Here is an 8474-nt window from a genome sequence, read left to right on the forward strand (position 1 = left end):
TCTGGGTGGCAGAAAGAAGCTGGGGAAAAAGAGAGAGACCCAGAGAGGGAGGGAGAGAGACAGAGCCAGGAGAAGCGGAAAGAGAGAGACCCAGAGTCGGGGAAACAGAAATGGGGGAGGGAGAAATTTGGGGGAGGCAGCGGCTGGTGGCAGAAGGAAGTTGGAGAGGGAGACACACACACACAGAGAGAGAGAAATATCCAGAGAGAGAAGGGGACAGAGGCAGAGATGCAAACAGAGAAACGCAGAGACCGGGGAAGAAATGGGGAGAGGGTGGGGAAAGAGTGGGGCGAGGGAGAGGATGGGGGGTCAGGATCTGGGTAACAGGAGGAGAGAAGGGACAGAGGGAGAGTCATCCAGAGAGGGGGAGGAGAGCCAGATGGGGAGAGAAAGACAGAGAGAGACTGCGAGGATGAGAGAGAGAGAGAGAGAGAGAGAGAAAGAAAGTGGGGAGAGATATTGGGGATGGGGCAAAGGTCTTAACAGCGAGAAGAATGCTAGAGAGAGAGAGAGAGAAGAGAGAAAATTTTAAAAATTTAGGGGAGAGGGGTCTGAGTGACAAAAGGTGCCTGGAGACAGAAAGGCAGATGCAGAAGGAAAGAGAGGGGCCCAGAGAGAGAGACAGATGGGGAGAGACCGAGACTGGGAGAGAGAGAGACCCAGGGAACGAGACAGAGGTAGACACTGGAGAGGCATCAAAAGAAAGCCGGAGAAAAATAGGAGAGGGGCCAGTCTCAGACGAATGAAGGAGGTCGGAGATAAAGGATACCCCTGCCTCCTCCCCCACCCGCATCCCCAGCCCCTGCTCCCTACCCCCATCCCCATTTCAAAGCCACCCCCCACCCCCACTAGCCTCCATCTCTCCACTGCATCGCTTGCCGCCGCCACCGCCTCTTCCTGTCGTCATAGCAACAGGATCCAGGCGCCCAGCCAAGGCTGGCAGCAGGCCAGCCTCAGACGAATGAAGGAGGTCGGAGATAAAGGATACCCCTGCCTCCTCCCCCACCCGCATCCCCAGCCCCTGCTCCCTACCCCCCATCCCCATTTCAAAGCCACCCCCCACCCCCACTAGCCTCCATCTCTCCACTGCATCGCTTGCCGCCGCCACCGCCTCTTCCTGTCGTCATAGCAACAGGATCCAGGCGCCCAGCCAAGGCTGGCAGCAGCGGCCGGAAATGAGGGGAGGGCCTTTTAAAAAGGACCCCGGGAGCTCTCCCCTTTCCCAAAATCCAAGGGAAAGCTCCACCTCCCCGAGTCTTCCCACCATCCCCGCCCCCCCACCAAGCGGCAAGGGCAAAGAGCCCCTGAAAATAAAATTATACTAAATTTACAAGGATAGAAAGCCTTTTGAGTTTCACCAAGAATTTTTTTTTCTTCTTACCGGCTACCCACCCCTAACTCAAAGAGTTAGATTCCCCCAAGATGGGGATGGGAGTGAGGAGAAAAGTAGGATGTGCAAAGCTTGAGTGGAAATAAGTTTTCAAGAAGTCTGTCCGGGATTGGGTCGGACGGCCATGCAACAGTTTTGAGAAGACTGGATTTGCAAGTTCTAGAACTAGCCAGTGAGGTAGAAGGTGGGACAACTCCAGGGAGAAAATCTCAGATGAGAGTCAGAAAGTTTGGTCTTGGGTTCAGAGATCTCAGAGATGCCTGTAGCCACTGTGGGACCTTGGGCAAAACATTTCCTCTCCTCTAGACTCAGTTACAGTGGGTGCAAAAACTGCCTGCAATTAAACGGGAACATCGGTGAGAAAAGGTCTTTGCATGCTGCTCTAGACAAGCAGTTATTTCAAGACTGTGTCTTCCCAGGAATGTGATCAAAAGTTAAGTTACCCATAACCACACACTTGGGCTAGGGAGTCTGCATACTGTCTCACGGAATTCTTGTAATGTGGGCACTGATATTCCCATATTATAGGTGAACAAACTGAGGCTTGGAGATGTGCAGTGATCTGCCCACGATCACCCGGGAAATACAAAGTCAGCACTGGAGATGAAGCAGCCTCTTTGTGGGGAGTTGCCAGGGACAGTCAGTAACAGGTGAACTTCAGAGCCACTTAACCATTCCTGTGTCAGCTCCTCCCTTTTGGGGGCTGACAGAAGACAGAAAAAACCTGAGTTCCCCACACATTCAATCACCTTCCCTGAAGGAGCATCTCAGATTTCCACTGGAATTTCTTCAGGGGAAAGGAGTTTCCAGAAGCACTGTGCCACCCTTGGTTTAGAAGCAAAGAGATACCAGCCTCGAGGGAAGGGGCCTGGAATGCATTCGTCTGAGACACATTTGTTCAGCCCCCGTTCTTTTGCCAGGGGGAAGGATACAGCTGGGGACGATAATGGTAATTGATATGAGCTGAGCGCTGAATGTCACAGACTCTCAGTGATTTGCCTGCACGGACTAGGTCTTCCAGGTTCTCTTATTAGCCCCCCATTTTCAAGATGCGAGGCTGAGAGAGGTAAACACATCCTGCAGATAGGAAGCAGGAACAATGGAAATCAGAGTCGAGTCTTCAGGTTCCAGAACCCGTGCTATTTTCACTGCTTCTCTGTTCTATGGTGGGGGGAGGGGGTGTTTATATCCTAAATGGGGGAACTATAAATAAACAAACACAAAAACAAATACTTTGAAAGGGTGAAAACAGCATGAAGCTGATAAAATAAGCTGAGGTTTCTAAATCTCGGAACTACTGACATTTGGGCTGGATAATTCGCAGGGCGGGGCGTGGGGAGGGCGCTGTCCTGTGCATTGTAGGATATCCAGCAGCATCCAGGGACTCTGCTCACTAGATGCCAGTAGCAAGGGATTATAATAAAAAGAATTCAGTCTGTTCCACCCCAAATCCTGCTCCATACTGGAAGTCTTTTAACATTTTCAGCTGTTTCTTCTCTTACTTGCCTTTGCATCCCTCAATGATAATTATCTTCTAGATGTGTCAGCAATATACATTGTAGATTCTTCTCTCTGATAGGTAAGGATTTAACTCATGGAGACCTCATTTTTCCTCCCTATAAGTATTCTTAATTCTTCTATTGGTTAATTTTGTGGCATTAACTAATAGACATATCATGATTTCTTCTTTCAGAGGGCATATCTTTTCTCTCCCTCTGTAAGCAGCTTTATTGAGATAGAACCCACATACCATGCAATTCACTCACTTAAAGTGTATAATTCAGGGCTTCCCTGGTGGCGCAGTGGTTGAGAGTCCGCCTGCCCATGCAGGGGACACGGGTTCGTGCCCCGGTCCGCGCAGGCTCAGCGGCCACGGCTCACGGTCCCAGCCGCTCCGCGGCACGTGGGATCCTCCCAGACCGGGGCGCGAACCCGGTTCCCCTGCATCGGCAGGCGGACGCGCAACCACTGCGCCACCAGGGAAGCCCCCTATAAGTATTCTTAATTCTTCTATTGGTTAATTTTGTGGCATTAACTAATAGACATATCATGATTTCTTCTTTCAGAGGGCATATCTTTTCTCTCCCTCTGTAAGCAGCTTTATTGAGATAGAACCCACATACCATGCAATTCACTCACTTAAAGTGTATAATTCAGGGCTTCCCTGGTGGCGCAGTGGTTGAGAGTCCGCCTGCCCATGCAGGGGACACGGGCTCGTGCCCCGGTCCGGGAGGATCCCACGTGCCGCGGAGCGGCTGGGCCCGTGAGCCGTGGCCGCTGAGCCTGCGCGTCCGGAGCCTGTGCTCCGCAACGGGAGAGGCCACGACAGTGAGAGGCCCGCGTACCGGAAAAAAAAAAAAAAAAAAAAAAAAAAAAAAAAAGTGTATAATTCAATGGCTTTTAACTATAATCATAAAATAGTGCAAGCATCCACCTTAGGTCCATTTTAGAACATTCTCATTAGCCCAAGGAGATATCACCCACCCCTCAGCCAGTCACCCCCAATCTCCCACACCCCCAATCTCCCCACCCAGCGCTAGGTAATCACTAATCTACTTTCTGTCTGTATAGATTTGCCAATTCTAGACATTTCATATAAGTGGAATCATACAGTATATGTTCGTTTGTGATGGGCTTCTTTTGCTTAGCATAATGTTTTCAAGGTTCATTCATGTTGTAGCATGAAGCAATACTTCATTTCCTCTTATTGCAGGATAATATTCCATTGTATGGATATACATTTAACTATTGGATATTTGGGTTATTTCCAGATTTGGCTACTATGAGTAATGCCGCCGTGAACATTTGTGTACACATTTTTGTGGGAAGGTATGTTTTCACATCTGTTGGGTGTATGCCTAGGAGTGGAATGTCTGGATCACATGTTTATCCTTTTGAGAAATGAGGTAGCATCTCTGGACTTCATTCTGCAAGACAGAAATATTAGACTCACTGAACAAGTCTTCAGCTCATTGACGGACTCTTCAGAAGGGGTGTCCCAGAAGATGCAGGTTATGGATGCTTTCAGCTCTCATTTCTAAATTTGCTCATGAATTCATCTCGATTAGCCGAGGTCTCCCATGGGGTTAACCTGGAGACCTAGAGGCTGTAGGCTCAGAGACAAGGCTGCTAAGCCCCTAACCTTGAGAAGGTCCTCCACCCTCACTTCCCCTGACCCCATGTGGTAGGCAGAACTCCAAAATGACCCCCAATATTCTCACCCCCTTGTGCAATCCCCTCCCCTTGAATGTGGGCAAGACTTGAGAATAGGATGGGGTGCCACCCCCATGATTAGGTTACATTATATGCAAGGTGAGGGAATTTTGCTTATGTAATTAAGGTCCCTAATAAGTTGACTTGAAGTTAGTCAAAAGGAAGATTATCCTGGGTGGGCCTGACCTAATCAGGTGATCTCTTTTAAAAGGGTCAAGAATCACCTCACACCAGTCAGAATGGAAAGTCTACAAATAATAAATGCTGGAGAGGATGTGGAGAAAAGGGAACCCTCCTACACTGTTGGTGGGAATGTAAACTGGTACAACCATTATGGAGAACAATATAGAGGTTCCTTAAAAAACTAAAAATAAAGCTACTGTATGATCCAGCAATCCCACTCCTGGGCATATATCTGGAGAAAATGCTAAGTCAAAAAGATACATCCACCCCAGGGCTTCCCTGGTGGCGCAATGGTTGAGAGTCCGCCTGCCGGTGCAGGGGACATGGGTTCGCGCCCCGGTCCGGGAGGATCCCACATGCCGCGGAGCGGCTGGGCCCGTGAGCCATGGCCGCTGAGCCTGCGCGTCCCGAGCCTGTGCTCCGCAACGGGAGAGGCCACGACAGTGAGAGGCCCGCGTATCGCAAAAAAAAAAAATAAAAACAAACAAACAAAAAAAGATACATCCACCCCAATGTTCATAGCAGCACTATTTACAATAGTCAAGGCATGGAAGCAACCTAAGTGTCCACTGACAGATGAATGGATAAAGAAGATGTGGTATATATAGTCAATGGAATATTACTCAGGCATAAAAAAGAACAAAATAACGCCATTTACAGCAACATGGATGGACCTAGAGATTATCGTACCAAGTGAAGTAATTCGGACAGAGAAAGACAAATATCATATGATATCACTTATATGTGGAACCTAAAAAAATGATACAAATGAATTTATTCATAAAACAGAAACAGACTCTCGGACATAGAAAACAAACTTATGGTTAACAAAGGGGAAAGATGGGGGGAGGGATAAATTAGGAGTTTGGGAGTAACAGATACACACTACTATATATGAAATAGATAAACAACAAGGTCCTACTGTAGCACAGGGAACTATATTCAATGTCTTGTAATAACCTATAACAGAAAAGAATCTGAAAAAGAAAAAATATATGTATTGTATATATATATATGTAATACATATATGTGTGTGTATATGTGTATGTGTATATATGTATATATATATCTGAATCACTGCTGTACACCAGAAACTAACACAACATTGTAAATCAACTATACTTCAATTTTTAAAATAATTAATTAATTAATTAATTTGGGGCTGTGTTGGGTCTTCGTTGCTGTGCGTGCAGGCTTTCTCTAGTTGTGGCAAGAGGGGGCTACTCTTTGTTGCGGTGCACGGGCTTCTCTTGTTGTGGAGCATGGGCTCTAGGCATGCGGGCTTCAGTAGTTGTGGCACACGGGCTCCGTGGTTGTGGCTCGCGGGCTCAGTAGTTGTGGCACACGGGCTTAGCGGCTCCGCAGCATGTGGAATCTTCCCGGACCAGGGCTTGAACCCGTGTCCCCTGCATTGGCAGGCGGATTCTTCACCACTGCGCCACCAGGGAAGTCCTATACTTCAATTTTTAAAAAGAGGGTCAAGAAGTCAGAGAGACTCAAAGCAAGAGATTCTCCTGCTATTCTGAAGGAGCAAATTGCCCCATTGTAAAAAGGCCCACGTGGTCAAGACCTAAGGGTGGGAACTGCTAGCAAAACACAGGGACTTCTGGGACTTCCCTGGCGGTCCAGTGGTTAAGACTCCGTGCTTCCACTACAGGGGGCTCGGGTTCAATCCCTGTTTGGGAACTAAGATCCTGCATGTCGCATGGCACAGCCAAAAAAACGAAAAGCAAAAAATCCCCACAGGAACTTCAGTCATACAACCACAGGAAATGAATTCTACTCAACCTGAGGGAGCATGGAAGTGAATCTCTCTGTACCTGAACCTCCAGGTGAGGACCCAGCCAGCCGCTATCTTGGTTTCAGCCTTGTAAGACACCCTTGCACTGTACTGGATTCCTGATCCACGATAAATTGTGAGATAGTAAATACGTGTTGTTTTGAGCCCCTGGGTTTGTGGGAATTTTTAAAGCAGCAGTAGATAGCTAATAGTCCCTGTAACTCACACAGCACCTTGAAGTTCACACAGGGGCCACTCCGGCTATACTGCGTTAATGCCTCCTCAATGCCTTCCTCTCCCCCACTCCTGACAAACAGCCAGTCTCCATATGTGGACCCCTCTCCCTCCTGGATCACTTTCATATCTATTTCCTCCTCTCTGGCCTGCTCTTGCCTGGACTGTGCCACCAGCCCACACCACTGTCCAATTTTCACTTGGCTCCTTTATAACATTCAGAACTGACCTTTTCCTTCCTCTGCTCAAGATTCTCCTATGGCTCCCAATTGCCCTCAGTAGAAAAATCTAAGCTCCTCACCTGTGTCCTTCTGTCAAGGTCATCAGTTTCCTCTTACACCATCTGCACTGCAGCCTCCTGCAAACTGGAGTTATTTTTCCCTTCTATGCCCAGCTCCTTGAGGCTTTTGAGGTTTCTGAGTGTGGCTCCCCTTTCTGGACTCTTCCATCTCCCAGCCATATGACAAACACTCTACCTGCTCTCGAACAGTCAGCTTACATGCTTTCTTCCTCCAGGAAGTCTTCCCTGACCCCCCAAGGCTGCATCAAGGACTACAGCCGTGCTTCCACCATGCCCTATAGGGCTCCCATGAGAGCACAGTCACCCTGTATTGCAGTCAGCACATCGGTCGGTCTCCCCCAGGACAGCTGGAGCTGTTCAGGACCGGCATGTGTCTGGTTCACTTTGGTGTCCCCCAGAGCCCAGCCCTGGTAGACAGGAAGCTTCAGTTTACAGGTGCTGAATGAATGGATGGATGAAGGAATGAACGAATGACTCAGGGAATGAGTGCATACATATCCCAGGGTCTTTACCCCCCAGCAGTCCCTGCCCAGCCGCTCTCCCCGCCTCACACCCTGAATGTGCTTTTTTTCCCAGGTGCTTGAGTGTTTCTCATCAGCAACAGCTGGGGCCTTTGTGTCTTCTCAAGAGGAACAGAGTGCTCGTGGCACGTTTTCCCGCTGTACCAGGAAGGGAAGATCAGCGTTTCTAAAACGTCCTCATTTAGGGTGAAGTGGAAATATTCCAGCTCTGGGGAGTCAGGTGGCCTGAGTTCCAATCTTTGCTTTGCCTTGCCTCCCTAAAGGACCCAGAACCAAATCACTGTTCTCTCTGACCCTTCATCCTCTTGTCTAAAAAGGGATGGAGGGGTGCAGTTAGTGATCTCCCTCTGGATGGGATGCTCTAGGACTGATTCAAAAACTACACTTCCAAGGAGTTCTGGCAGGGCTCTTTTGGTGCCTGTGAGGCCCCTGAAATTATGTACAAAATTTTGTGAATATGGGTATTGTTTTCTGGGGTGTTCATAGCGTTTATCTGATTCACAAAGGGATCCCTAGTCCCCTACAAGTTAAGAGTGACTTCTTATAAATGGATTTAGCAAAATCTCATTTGTGTTAATAAAAATAAAGGCCAAAAGGAAAAAGAGAAAAAGAAAAGAAAAGCAAGGGAGAATATGTAAATGCGTAGGTAATATCTAAAGCAGGTTTTTCTCAACCCCAGCACGAATCACATCTCGGACCAGATCACTCTTCGCGGTGGAGGGCCGCCCTGTGCACTGCGGGGTGTTCAGCAGCATACCCGGTCCCACCAGATGCCAATCGCACCCCCTCCCCAGTTGTGACATCCAAAAATGTCCCCAGACATTGCCCAATGTCCCCTTGGGGCAAAATCAC

This window comes from Physeter macrocephalus, chromosome 17, assembly GCF_002837175.3.
Source record: "Physeter macrocephalus isolate SW-GA chromosome 17, ASM283717v5, whole genome shotgun sequence".
In the NCBI taxonomy this organism is placed as follows: domain Eukaryota; kingdom Metazoa; phylum Chordata; class Mammalia; order Artiodactyla; family Physeteridae; genus Physeter; species Physeter macrocephalus.